The sequence below is a fragment of the Hyla sarda genome, chromosome 4 (assembly GCF_029499605.1).
Source record: "Hyla sarda isolate aHylSar1 chromosome 4, aHylSar1.hap1, whole genome shotgun sequence".
Taxonomy (NCBI): Eukaryota; Metazoa; Chordata; class Amphibia; order Anura; family Hylidae; genus Hyla; species Hyla sarda.
Genome location: NC_079192.1, coordinates 48,351,535 through 48,366,668, shown reverse-complemented (window position 1 = coordinate 48,366,668; position 15,134 = coordinate 48,351,535). Strand labels below are relative to the sequence as shown.

General features: G+C 41.4%; 1 protein-coding gene across 2 annotated transcripts in view; it reads left to right on the top strand.

Moving 5' to 3' along the window:
- The window catches only part of LOC130367869 (lithostathine-1-alpha-like), a 135,725-nt gene that overhangs the window by 1,095 nt on the left and 119,496 nt on the right, over nt 1-15,134 (top strand). The gene's annotated exons all lie outside the window — the stretch shown is intronic.

Sequence of the window (15,134 nt, the reverse complement as noted above, 5' to 3'; positions counted from 1 at the left end):
CAGTGTTGTCTTCCTATATCTGCTTTTAGCGTTGCACATTAGCTTTCTTGAAGATTGTGTTCAGCTGTCTATGAATAGATGTCTAAAAAAACACAACTAGAACCTTAATCTTCTGTTGAACGGGGTTTCCTTCCTGAAGGCTAGGGTGAGAGAATTGGGGGTATTTAGATTCCCAAATACTGCTCTTATGTATTTATAAATATTAGGAAGTATATAACTCCACTTGGAACAGTTCAGAGATATAAAAAGGAGAATAAAATATAAGTGGTAATTTATTAAAATTGACAATAAACATGATAATAATAATAATAAATATAGCTGCAAGCAGCAGTTCAGGTGGCCAAGCTACACAGCCAGGTTATAGCACATGATTGCTGTGACCCCTGATGGTGTAGAAGGTGATCGTGAACATGTGTGCTAGTTTTCATATTGTTCTTACCAGTATTTTAAGAAAAAATATGTTTGCAGAATATTGTGCAATCCAATATGGTGGCCAAACCATGTGATCCATGGTGGTACAGAAAGTGATCACAAAAATATGTGCTAATTTTCACATTGTTCTGGCCACCAATTTCAGAAAAAACTATGTTTGCAGAACATTGTGCAGTCCAATATGGCCGCCAAATCTAGTAACCAATTGTGGAACAGAAAGTGATCACGAACATGTTCACAAATTTTCACACTGTTCTAACCTGTTATTTTAGAGAAAACTGTTTGGAAAATATTGCGCAATTCAATATGGCCACCAAATTTGATGATCAATTGTGGTACAGAACATGATCATGAACATGTGTGCTAATTTTCGCAATGTTCTGTCCAGTTATTTTAGAAAAAACTATGTTTGCAGAATTTAGCGCAATCCAATATAGCTGCAAAAATGATCAGCAATGGTGGTACAGATAGTGATTACGAACATGTGTGCTACTTTTTGCACTGTTTTGACAAGTAATTTTTGAGAAAACTATGTTTGAAGAATTTTGTGAAAATCCAATATGGCCACCAAATCTGGTGATCAATTGTGGTACAGAAAGTGATCACAAACATGTGTGCTAATTTTCACATTGTTCTGATTGGTAATTTTAGAGAAAACTATGTATGCAGAATATTGCGCAATCCAATATGGCTGCCAAATCTGGTTACTAGGAACATGTCTGCCAAATTATACATTATTCTAATAAACTGTTTTAGAGATGATTTTTGTAGAATGTTGCGTAATTCAACATGGCGGCTAAACTATGTGATCAATAGACTTGTACCGTATTTATCGGCGTCTAACACGCATGTTTTAGGCACTTTAAATCAATGAACTGCAGCGGCTTTTGCGGACCCAGCGACCTGCCATCGCTGCCCGCTTCTCTGCCCCTGCCTATCCTGGGGTCCAGAGACCGCCGCCGCCACTGCCCCATTACCTACCCCATCCCCGGTTTTGTAATTACCTGTTCCAGGGGTCTGTGCTGCTTCTGGCTCCGGCGGTGTCCTGCGTTGTTGCTATGCGCTGCGCAATGACGAGTGACGTCTTCAACGCGACGTCACCGTCAGTGGCCCGGCGCACAGTGACAGCTAAGGGTGCCTCCGGAGCCAGAAGCAGTGTGGACCCGACCCCGGGAACAGGTAATTATAAAATCGGGGATGGGGGAGGTAATGGGGCAGAGGTGGCGGTCTCTGGATTGCCAGGTGGAGAGAAGCGGCGGCAGCAGGACTCTAGACCCCAGGAAAAGCAGGGGGAGAGAAGCGGGCAGCGACGTCCTCTCTCCTCCTGCCTTTCCTGGGGGCTTCTGCGGGGTCAGAAACAGTCTATCAGGGTATACACATGCACACACACACACCTTCATTTTACCAAGGATAATTGGGTAAAAAAACTTTTTTTACCCAAATATCCTTGGAAAAATGAGGGTGCGTGTTAATAGGCTGGTGCGTGGTATACCCCGATAAATACAGTAATTAACAAGTTATAATTGTGATCACAGTGTAATCAAATATAACAATTCTTTAATTCATATCTTTAGTGATTGCAGAAATGCAGAGGTTTCAATATTGTGCAAAAACGTGCCAGACAAACCAATATGGCTGCCTGACCATGTGACCTATGACCTTTATGTTACAACAGATTATGCATAGTAAAGGGCTCTACCTTTGGGTACAATTTCATGAGTTCTGACGTAACATTGAGTCAATTTCAGAAATATTACAAAATGCCCCATAGAAATAATAGGAATTATTGATGATATTTAAATTATTCAATACGGCTGACGAACCATATGGTTGAATGATGTCAAACAAACATGTATGAGTCTAGGTCACTGTGTAACCATACACGGCTATTTGTACATCTGTAGCTTTAAAGGGGTCATTCGTGAAAAAACTTTTTTATATATATATCAACTGGCTCCAGAAGGTTAAACAGATTTGTAATTTACTTCTATTAAAAAATCTTAATTCTTTCAGTACTTATGAGCTGTTGAAGTTGAGTTGTTCTTTCCTGTCTAAGTGCTCTCTGATGACACGTGTCTCGGGAACTGTCCAGAGTAGAAGCAAATCCCCATAGCAAACCTCCTCTTCTTTGTGCAGTTCCCGAGACAAGTAGTGATGTCAGCAGAGAGCACTGTTGCCAGACAGAAAAGAACAACTCATCTTCAGCAGCTGTAATTATTGGAAGGATTAAGATTTTTAAATAGAAGTAACTTACAAATCTGTTCATCTTTCTGGAGCCAATTGATATAAAACAAAAAGTTTTGTTCCTGGACTACCCCTTTAAATGGTTTCAGAATGACATGTCTTTGCATAGAGCAATGAATATTGTCACTGTGGTGAGCTTGGGGGTGTAGGGTGAACAGAGGTGTTGCAGAGTAGTGTTACAGGGTGTAGCATTAACCCTTGATTATCGTAACGCCAGGGTGCGGGCTTCCTCTAGTTATACATCTAAGTGGTGCACTATTTTGTGCCTGATAATATGTCAAGGGCCTACATACTGTGAAAGGACAGCCAAAAGAAATCACCAGCTGGTGTTTTACTCAAATAATTTTTGAAGCATACCGTAGCGCATTTTTCTGCCCTCATAAGTGCATACCATATACCTACATCTTAGTAGTGTAGTATTTTGTACCTGTTAATCTGTCAAGGGCCTAGATACTGTCAAAGTCCAGGCAAAAGTACTCACCGGCTTGTGTTTTTACTCCAATATGTTTATTAAGCGTACTCTAGCACATTTTTCTGCACTCATAAGTGCATACCACATACCTACATCTAAGTGGTGTACTATTGTGTGCCTGTTAATCTGTCAAGGGCCTACATACTGTGAAAGGACAACCAAAAGTAATAACCGGCTGGTGTTTTACTCCAATATGTTTACTAAGCATACTGTATCGCATTTTTCTGCCCTCATAAGTGCATACCACATACGTACATCTAAGTAGTGTACTATTTTAAACCTGTTAATCTGTCAAGGGCCTAGATACTGTGAAAGTCCAGGCAAAACTACTCACCGGCTTGTGTTTTTACTCAGATACTTTTTTAAGTGTACTGTAGCGCATTTTTCTGCCCTCATAAGTGCATACCACATACAGTACAGATCAAAAGTTTGGACACACCTTCTTATTCAGAAGAGTTTTCTTTATTTTCATGACTATGAAAATTGTAGATTCACACTGAAGGCATCAAAACTATAAATTAACACATGTGGAATTATAGACATAACAAAAAAGTGTGAAACAACTGAAAATATGACATATTCTAGGTGGAAAGTGCCCCCAAGTGCGGTCACAAAAATCATCAAGAGCTACAAAGAAACTGGCTCATATGCAGAACGCCCCAGGAAAGGAAGGCCAAGAGTCACCTCTGCTGTGGAGGATAAGTACATCCGAGTCACCAGCCTCAGAAATCGCAGGTTAACAGCAGCTCAGATCAGAGACCAGGTCAATGCCACACAGAGTTCTCGCAGCAGACACATCTCTAGAACAACTGTTAAGAGGAGACTGTGTGAATCAGCCCTTCATGGTAGAATATCTGCTAGGAAACCACTGCTAAGGACAGGCAACAAGCAGAAGAGACTTGTTTGGGCTAAAGAACACAAGGAATGGACATTAGACCAGTGGAAATCTATGCTTTGGTCTGATGAGTCCAAATTTGAGATCTTTGGTTCCAACCACCGTGTCTTTGTGCGACGCAGAAAAGGTTAATGGATGGACTCTACATGCCTGGTTCCCACCGTGAAGCATGGAGGAGGAGGTGTGATGGTGTTGGGGTGCTTTGCTGGTGACATTGTTGGGGATTTATTCAAAATTGAACTGAACCAGCATGGCTACCACAGCATCTTGCAGCGGCATACTATTCCATCCGGTTTGCGTTTAGTTGGACCATCATTTATTTTTCCACAGGACTTTGACCCCAAACACACCTCCAGGCTGTGTAAGGGCTATTTGACCAAGAAGGAGACTGATGGGGTGCTGCGCCAGATGACCTGGCCTTCACAGTCACCAGACCTGAACCCAATGAAGGCAAAAGGGCCAACAAGTGCTAAGCATCTCTGGAAACTCCTTCAAGACTGTTGGAAGACCATTTCAGGTGACTACCTCTTGAAGCTCACCAAGAGAATGCCAAGAGTAAGCAAAGCAGTTATCAAAGCAAAAGGTGGCTACTTTGAAGAACCTAGAATATGACCTATTTTCAGTTGTTTCACACTTTTTTGTTATGTCTATAATTCCACATGTGTTTATTCATAATTTTGATGCCTTCAGTGTGAATCTACAATATTCATAGACATGAAAATAAAGAAAACTCTTTTGGTCTGTACTGTACGTAGATCTAAGAAGTGTACTATTTTAAACCTGTTAATCTGTCAAGGGCCTAGATACTGTGAAAGTCCAGGCAAAAGTACTCACTGGCTGGTGTACTGTAGCGCATTTAAGTGTACTGTAGCGCATTTTTCTGCCCTCATAAGTGCATACCACATACCTACATCTAAGTAGAGTACTATTTTGTACCTTTTAATCTGTCAAGGGCTTACATATTGTGAAAGGCCAGCCAAAAGTAATCACTGGCTGATGTTTTACTCCTATACGTTTATTAAGCGTACTGTAGTGCATTTTTCTGATGTCATAAGTGCATACCACATACCTACCTCTAAGTATTGTACTATTTTAAACCTGTTAATATGTCAAGGGCCTAGATACTGTGAAAGTCCAGGCAAAACTATTCACCGGCTTGTGTTTTTACTCAGATACTTTTTTAAGTGTACTGTAGCGCATTCTTCTGCCCTCATAAGTGCATACCATATACGTACATCTAATTAGTGTACTCTTTTAAACCTGTTAATCTGTCAAGGGCCTAGATACTGTGAAAGTCCAGGCAAAAGTACTCACTGGCTTGTGTTCTACTCAGATACTTTTTTAAGTGTATTGTAATGCATTTTTCTGGCCTCATAAGTGCATACCACATATGTTTGTTTAAGTAGTGTACTACTTTGTACCTGTTAATCTGCCAAGGGCCTAGATACTGTTAAAGTACAGGCAAAAGTACTCACCGGCTGGTATTTTTACTCAGATGCTTTTTTAAGTGTACTGTAGTGCATTTTTCGGCCCTCATAAGTGCATACCACATACCTACATATAAGTAGAGTACTATTTTGTACCTTTTAATCTGTCAAGGGCCTACATACTGTGAAAGGCCAGCCAAAAGTAATCACTGGCTGGTGTTTTACTCCTATACGTTTATTAAGCGTACTGTAGCGCATTTTTTTAACCCCTTAAGGACCAGGCCATTTTACACCTTAGGACCAGAGCGTTTTTTGCACATCTGACCACTGTCACTTTAAACATTAATAACTCTGGAATGCTTTTAGTTATCATTCTGATTCCGAGATAGTTTTTTCGTGACATATTCTTCTTTAACATAGTGGTAACATTTTGTGGTAACTTGCATCCTTTCTTGGTGAAAAATCCCAAAATTTTATGAAAAATTAGAAAATTTTGCATTTTTCTAACTTTGAAGCTCTCTGCTTGTAAGGAAAATGGATATTCCCCATTCACATTTCCAATATGTCTACTTTATGTTTGAATCATTAAATTGACGTGTTTTTACTTTTGGAAGACACCAGAGGGCTTCAAAGTTCAGCAGCAATTTTTCCAATTTTTCACAAAATTTTTAAACTCACTATTTTTCAGGGACCAGTTCAGGTTTGAAGTGGATTTGAAGGGTCTTCATATTAGAAATACCCCACAAATGACCCCATTATAAAAACTGCACCCCCAAAGTATTCAAAATGACATTCAGTCAGCATTTTAACCCTTTAGGTGTTTCACAGGAATAGCAGCAAAGTAAAGGTGAAAATTCACAATCTTCATTTTTTACACTCGCATGTTCATGTAAACCCAATTTTAGAATTTTTACAAGGAGTAAAAGGAGAAAATGTATACTTATATTTGTAGCCCAATTTCTCTTGAGTAAGCACATACCTCATATGTCTATGTAAAGTGTTTGATGGGCGCAGTAGAGGGCTCAGAAGCGAAGGAGCGACAAGGGAATTTTGGAGAGTACGTTTTTCAGAAATGGTTTTTGTGGGGCATGTTGCATTTAGGAAGACCCTATTGTGCCAGAACAGCAAAAATCCCCCACATGCCATACCATTTTGGAAACTAGACCCCTTGAGGAACGTAACAAGGAATTAAGTGAGCCTTAATACCCCACAGGTGTTTCACGACTTTTGCATATGTAAAAAAAAATATAATTTTTTCACTAAAATGTATGTTTCCCCCCACATTTCACATTTTTGCAAGGGTTAATAGCAGAAAATACCCCCCCCCCCCCAAATTTGTAACCCCATCTCTTCTGAGTGCACTACGGGCGAACTACAATCCTCAGAAGAGGAGGAGCGCCATTGAGCTTTTGGAAAGAGAATTCATTTGGAATGGTAGTCAGGGGCCATGTGCATTTACAAAGCCCCCCGTGGTGCCAGAACAGTGGACCCCCACATGTGACCCTATTTTGGAAACTACACCCCTCACAGAATTTAATAAGTGGTGCAGTGAGCATTTACACCCCACTTTGGAACAGTGGGCTGTGCAAATGGAAAATTCAATTTTCCATTTTCACGGATCACTGTTCCAAAAATCTGTCAAACACCTGTGAGGAGTTAAGGCTCACTATACCCCTTGTTACATTCCATGAGGGGTGTAGTTTCCAAAATGGGGTCACATGTGGGTATTTTTTTTTTATCTTTTAAAAAAAAATTTAATATTTTTTTTTTTTAAATCAGCCACCCCTGTTCAAATCACTTATTTAGACCTCAAATGTACATAGTGCACTCTCACTCTTGAGCCTTGTTGTGCATCCGTAGAACATTTTACGCCCACATCTGGGGTATTTCCGTACTCAGGAGAAATTGCGTTACAAATTTGGAGGTCTTTTTTTGCTTTTACCGCTTGTGAAAATAAAAAGTATGGGGCAACACCAGCATGTTAGTGTAAAAAATTTTTTTTATACCAACAGGCTGGTATAGACCCCAACTTTTCCTTTTCATAACTGGGTAAAAGGATAAAAAGCCCCCCAAATTTGTAGTGCAATTTCTCCCGAGTACGGAAATACCCCATATGTGGCCCTAAACTGTTTCCTTGAAATACGACAGGGCTCTGAAGTGAGAGAGCGTCATGCGCATTTGAGGACTTCATATGGATTGCATAGGGGTGGACATAGGGGGATTTTACGCCAGTGATTCCCAAACAGGCTGCCTCCAGCTGTTGCTAAACTCCCAGCATGCCTGGACAGTCAGTGGCTGTCCGGAAATGCTGGGAGTTGTTGTTTTGCAACAGCTGGAGGCACCGTTTTGGAAACACTGCCGTACGATACGTTTTTCATTTTTATTGGGGGGGACAGTGTAAGGGGTGTATATGTAGGGTTTTACTCTTTATTATGTGTTAGTGTAGTGTAGTGATTTTAGGGTACATTCACACTGGCGGGCGTTTACAGTGAGTTTACCGCTAGGAGTTTGTGCTGCGGCGACAAATTTGCCGCAGCTCAAACTTGAAGCAGAAAACTAACTGTAAAACTGCCTGTGTGAATGTACCCTGTACATTCACATGGCGGGGGGGACCTCCAGCTGTTTCAAAACTACAACTCCCAGCATGTACTGACAGACCGTGCATGCTGGGAGTTATACTTTGGCAACAGCTGGAGGCACACTGGTTGGAAAACCTTCAGTTACCTAACTCAGTATTTTCCAACCAGTGTGCCTCCATCTGTTGCATAACTACAACTCCCAGCATGTACTGATCGCCGAAGGGCATGCTGGGAGATGTAGTTATGCAACAGCTGGAGGTACGCAACTACAACTCCCAGCATGCAGAGACAGCTGTTTGCTGTTTGGGCATGCTGGGATTTGCAGTTTTGCAACATCTGGAGAGCTATAGTTTAGAGACCACTGCACAGTGGTCTCCAAACTGTGGACCTCCAGATGTTGCAAAACTACAAATCACAGCATGCCCTGACAGCAAACTGCTGTGTGGGGATGCTATCAGTTGTAGTTTTGCAAGATCTGGAGGTGCACAGTATAGAGATCATTGTGCAGTGGTCTCAAAATGTAGACCTTCAACTGTTGCAAAACTGCAAATCCCAGCATGCCTTAAAAGCTCTCTGGGCATGCTGGGAGTTGTAGTTTTGCAACATCTGGAGGGTTACAGTTTAGAGACCACTATAGTGGTCTCAGACTGTAGCCCTCCAGATGTTGCTAAGTAACTCACCGGCTTCCGTAGGATCCAGGGAGCTGCGTCGCCGTCCTCTTCTTCCGCCGATCGTCGCCCGCTGCCGTCGCCAATCGTTGCCCGCTGCCGTCGCCGGTGGGTGAGTGGACTTCGGCGCCCGCAGCCTGTCGGTTTCCCCGTCCTGCCCCGCCTATTGTTGGTGGGCAGAACGGGGAAACCGAAAGTAAAGCCCCCCGCCCCCAATCTGCTATTGGTGGTCGCGTCTAGACCACCAATAGCAGGGTTAGGAGGGGTGGCACCCCTGCCACCTCACTCCTATCTCTACAGGGGGATCCTGGGTGTCATGAACAACCGCGATCCCCCTTCTATTCCGGGTCACCATAGACCCGTATGACCCGGAATCGGCGTAAATCGAAAGTGTAAATTCACTAGCGATTTGCGCCGATCGCCGACATGGGGGGGTCTGATGACCCCCTCGGCATTTGCATGGCATGCCTGCTGAAGGATTTCAGCAGGAATGCCGTTCCGATCTCTGCCCGGCGGGCGGCAGAGACCAGGGAAACACCAGGATGTCCGGGGACGTCCTTGGTCCTTAAGGCACAGGGTGCCAGGATGTCCCTGGACGTCCTTGGTCCTTAAGAGGTTAAAGTCATAAGTGCATACCACATACCTACCTCTAAGTATTGTACTATTTTAAACCTGTTAATCTGTCAATGGCCTAGATATTGTGAAAGTCCAGGCAAAACTACTCACTGGCTTGTGTTTTTACTCAGATACTTTTTTAAGTGTACTGTAGCACATTTTTCTGCCCTCATAAGTGCATACCACACACCTACATCTAAGTAGTGCACTATTTTGTACCTGTTAATTTGTCAAAGGTCTACATACTGTGAAATGACAGCCAAAAGTAATCACCGAGAAGGAGAAACCTGAGAAAAGAACCCTTTGGTGATGGTGCTGCGGCTCCCTCAAATGAAGAGGATGGACAAGGAAATATATTTTAAAAGGTTCACAGTGGAACCACTTTTATTGAATAGAAAATAAAAAACAGGTGATGATGCGTTTTGGGAGGTGCCCTCCCTTCCTCAGATCAGGATGCTTGCTGCTACTTACACAGACATATAAATACATAAAAAGGCCATTATAATACAGTTTTACAATCCACAGTATAAAACCAACAATTAGTGCAAGATTCACCAGATACACATAGAATTTGCTTTATGGGATCCAATAGAAGATTATCAGATACAGTACAGGTGAGACGCAAGGCCGGAAGTGCTCACCTGACCGAGAGCAAGAGCAGGAGGCAACTTCCGGCTGTGTCATAGCGTCTGGTTGCCACAGACGCGTTACTATGCACAGTGACCTCGTGCCTGCGCATAGCCAATGAGGTGCCGGAGCGGGCCGCCCGTGTAAATAATTCGGAGCGTGCCGGCATTTCACAGTGCAGCCAGCGATGTAGTAGCTGTCACTGGAAAGGAAAGCTATGCTAGTGGTGTCATCGCTATCAGTGTGTGATTGAAATTTGTATATATGAGGTGTAATGCAGCTCTACTGAGCAGAGAATTGGATGTATGAAAAAATTTTAGTGAGTGAATGTACAGTCCGCAGGATGATGCAGAACTGCCGGCATATGTGCACATATATTAAAGAATACGTGGCCATCCTAATGATTGGACACACGGACACTGAGACCACAGGGTGTGTTATGATTCTTTCAGTACTGAGACAAATTGGGTGCATAAAAACTAAATAATAAAACATTTTTAGTAAAAGATACTGAGTAATAGTAGATAATAGTATATTTATATGCCTAGAAACAAGGAAAGGGGGGGGGGACATTAAGGGGCGCACAGTTATAACAACTTATGTTAAAAACCACTAAGCGCTGGATATCCATATACCCATATATAAATTTATATAATAATAAATAAATATAAATAGTTAAGAATAAATAATTGAATATAAAAAAATATATATAAAAAATATATAATCAAATAGATATATTACATGGGTGTCCATAAGGTGTATATACGGTATATTCAATGACATAAGCAATAAATTATAACTACCGAGATAGTGAGAGGAATAACACTTAATGTCCTGGCAGGAATAGATATATGTATTATATGCACTATAAAGTAAAAGGAGATATAAAAAGATGTTCATAAAAAAATTTATTAATAAATATGAATAAAAATATAATATAAATATAAGAATATAATAGTGGATTACAATGAGCATTCAATTAGTTCATTATGGCCATACGGAACCAACGTGTTCAGTTTATATATCCAATAATTCGCGAGGAGTGTTGAAACGCTGAGGGTTATCCTTGGGTATACACTCAATTAGGGTTACGGTAATACATTTAAAATCCTGCTGGTGGTGTTGGGTCAGATGCCTGGATACACTATGCAGAGTGAAGCCGTTCTCTGCATTGTTCCCATGTTTCGTGATCCTTTCACGCAGGCATCTGACCGTTCTTCCCACATATTGGGTACCACAGGAACAGTCCAGGAGATATACTACATATTGGGTGGAGCAAGTAAGGAGAGTATTGATGGGAAAAGACTCCCCAGTGCTCCTGGAGGAAAATGACTTAGCCCGATGATTAATGTTGGAGCAGCATTTACACCTGGCATGTCCACATCAGGAAACCCCATTCACTGATAGGAAGGTAGAGCTGGAGGGGGATTTAGTTTTGAGACGACTAGGTGCTAGGATGTTCCGTAAAGTTTTAGCCCTCCTGAACGTAATGGCCGGTCTGCTGGGGAGAGAGTCTCGTAGGAATGGATCACTAAGCACGACATGCCAGTGTTTCTGTAGGATCTCCTGGATGTGCCTGTGTTCCCGAGTGTAAGTGGTGAGAAAGTAAGTGGTCCACTTATTATCGGATGTATGGGCAGTACTTTTGCTAAGACAGTTTACTTGGGACAGACTGCTGGCTCTCTTAAAGGATGCCTCCACAATGGATTTGGGGTATCTTTTGGCTTTAAAACGCTTTTTTAAAATATTACTCTGAGTGTTAAAATCTTTATCAGATGTACAGTTTCGTCTAATTCGCTTGAATTGTCCGTATGGGATATTGGTCAGCCACTTTTTAAAATGTGAACTATTAAAATAAAGGTAACTATTGCTGTCGACCTTTTTAAAAAAAGTTCTAGTTAAAAGTTTTCCGAGCCATTGTGAAAGACAATCACATCAAGAAATTCAGCATCATTTTTATGCACATTATGTGTGAAGTTAAGACCCCATGTATTGTTATTAAGAGACAATAAAAATTCTTCAAGTAAAACCAATGAACCCTTCCAGATAAAAAATATATATTTGATAAAATTTATAAAACATACAGTTATGAAATAGCAGCCATCTATATGGTCCCTGGGCCAATCCCCTGACCTACTGCTCCTCCTACCTAGGGTAATGCACTAGGCGAAGGTATCGGTCTCTCTTTCTTTCTCCAAACAGAAAAGTAAACACGGGCTGGTGTTTTACTCCAATACGTTTATAAAGCATACTGTAGAGCATTTTTCTGCCCTCATAAGTGCATACCACATACCTAAATCTAAGTTGTGAACTATTTTAAACCTGCTAATCTGTCAAGGGCCTAGATACTGTGAAAGTTCAGGCAAAAGTACTCACTGGCTGCTGTTGTACTCTATACTTTTTTAAGTGTACTTCAGTGCATTTTTCTGCCCTCATAAGTCCATACCACATACGTACATCTAAGTAGTGAACTATTTTGTACCTGTTAAACTGTCAAGGGACTAGATACTGTGAAAGTCCAGGCAAAAGTACACTCCTGCTGCTGTTCCAGACAAATACTGTTTTAATCATAGTTAAGCGTATTGTACTCCCCTCATATACGTACTAAGTATGTCAAGCAGAGTAGTGAAATCTCAATTTCAAAATCCTTCATTTCAATTTCAAAATATTAAATTTAAAATATTAAATTTCAATGGTCTCCTCATGCCATCTCCAGGCTGTGTCATTTAGCCAATATATCGTTTACTGACGCTGCTGGGCCTGGGTCTGGGCCTAACAATTTTTTATGGTACCACTAGCTACCCTAAATCTTCAATTAAAATTTCAAAATTCGTCTTTTAATCTTAGGGATTGTGAAGCCCTAGTGTCTCGTCATACTGCTTCCAACTCCAGGCTGTGCCATTCAGACACTATATGATCTCCTCATGCTTTAGCCAACTCCAGGCTGTGTCATGCAGCCAATATAAGGTTTACTGATGCTGCTGGGTCTGGTTCTAGTTCTAAAAATGTTTTATGGTAGCACTACCTACCCTAAATCTTCAATTAAAATTTCAACATTCGTCTTTTAATCTTAGGGATTGTGAAGCCCTAGTGTCTACTCATGCTGTTGCCAACTCCAGGCTGTGCCATTCAGACACTATATGGTCTCCTCATGCTTCAGCCAACTCCAGGCTGTGTCATTCAGCCACTATATGGTCTCCTCATGCTGCCAACACCTCCACGCTGTGTCATTCAGCCACTATGAGGGAGATTTATCAAAACCTGTCCAGAGGAAAAGTTTCTGAGTTGCCCATAGCAACCAATCAGATTGCTTCCTTCGTTTTTCTAGGGCCTTTTCAAAAATGAAAGAAGCAATCTGATTGGTTGCTATGGGCAACTCAGAAACTTTTCCTCTGGACAGGTTTTGATAAATCTCCCCCTATATGATCTCCTCATGCTGTCAAAACCTCCACGCTGTGTCATTTAGCCACTGTATGGTCTCCTCATGCTGCCAACACCTCCACGCTGTGTCATTCAGCAACTCCTCATACAGATGCCACCTCAAGGCTCTGTCATTGTGCCACTCAGCACACTCCATATGCGTGTTAGAACAAAGCAAAGTATTCTATACCCCTATTTAGGCTCTCTATAATCCAGACATCGCCATTTTTAATATAGATTCACTGCGAATATATTAGGATCAAACCAAATTTTTTTTTTAAGTTTGGCAAATCGGCTGAATTGAATTTTTCAAAAGTTCACTCATTTATATGCTTTTTGATGCTTTTCTTCCTTTTCACAAAAGCCATTCTGACACATTTTTATTTTTTGGCCAAGAGAGTGGTATAAGGGGTTGTTTTTTTGCAGGAGGGGCTGCACTTCTTATTGGTACTATTTTATATTTATAAATGCTACCATTTTTTTTAACCCCTTAACGACGCAGGACGTATATTTACGTCCTGCGCCGGCTCCCGCGATATGAAGCGGGATCGCGCCGCGATCCCGCATCATATCGCGTGGGTCCCGGCGCTAATCAACGGCCGGGACCCGCGGCTAATACCACACATCGCCGATCGCGGCGATGTGCGGTATTAACCCTTTAGAAGCGGCGGTCAAAGCTGACCGCCGCTTCTAAAGTGAAAGTGAAAGTGACCCGGCTGCTCAGTCGGGCTGTTCGGGACCGCCGCGGTGAAATCGCGGCGTCCCGAACAGCTGATCGGACACCGGGAGGGCTCTTACCTGCCTCCCCGGTGTCCGATCCACGAATGACTGCTCCGTGCCTGAGATCCAGGCAGGAGCAGTCAAGCGCCGATAACACTGATCACAGGCGTGTTAATGCACGCCAGTGATCAGCATTAGAGATCAGTGTGTGCAGTGTTATAGGTCCCTATGGGACCTATAACACTGCAAAAAAAATGTAAAAAAAAGTGTTAATAAAGGTCATTTAACCCCTTCCCTAATAAAAGTTTGAATCACCCCCCTTTTCCCATAAAAAAAATAAAACAGTGTAAAAAAAATAAAAAATAAACATATGTGGTATCGCCGCGTGCATAAATGTCCGAACTATAAAAATATATAATTAATTAAGCCGTACGGTCAATAGCGTACGCGCAAAAAAATTCCAAAGTCCAAAAAAGCGTATTTTGGTCACTTTTTATATCATTAAAAAATGAATAAAAAGTGATCAAAAAGTCCGATCAAAACAAAAATCATACCGATAAAAACTTCAGATCACGGCGCAAAAAATGAGTCCTCATACCACCCCATACATGGAAAAATAAAAAAGTTATAGGGGTCAGAAGATGACATTTTTAAACGTATAAATTTTCCTGCATGTAGTTATGATTTTTTCCAGAAGTGCGACAAAATCAAACCTATATAAGTAGGGTATCATTTTAACCGTATGGACCTACAGAATAATGATAAGGTGTAATTTTTACCGAAATATGCACTGCGTAGAAACGAAAGCCCCCAAAAGTTACAAAATGGCGTTTTTTTTTCGATTTTGTCGCACAATGATTTTTTTTTCCGTTTCGCCGTGCATTTTTGGGTAAAATGACTAATGTCACTGCAAAGTAGAATTGGCGACGCAAAAAATAAGCCATAATCTGGATTTTTAGGTGGAAAATTGAAAGGGTTATGATTTTTAAAAGGTAAGGAGGAAAAAACGAAAGTGCAAAAACGGAAAAACCCTGA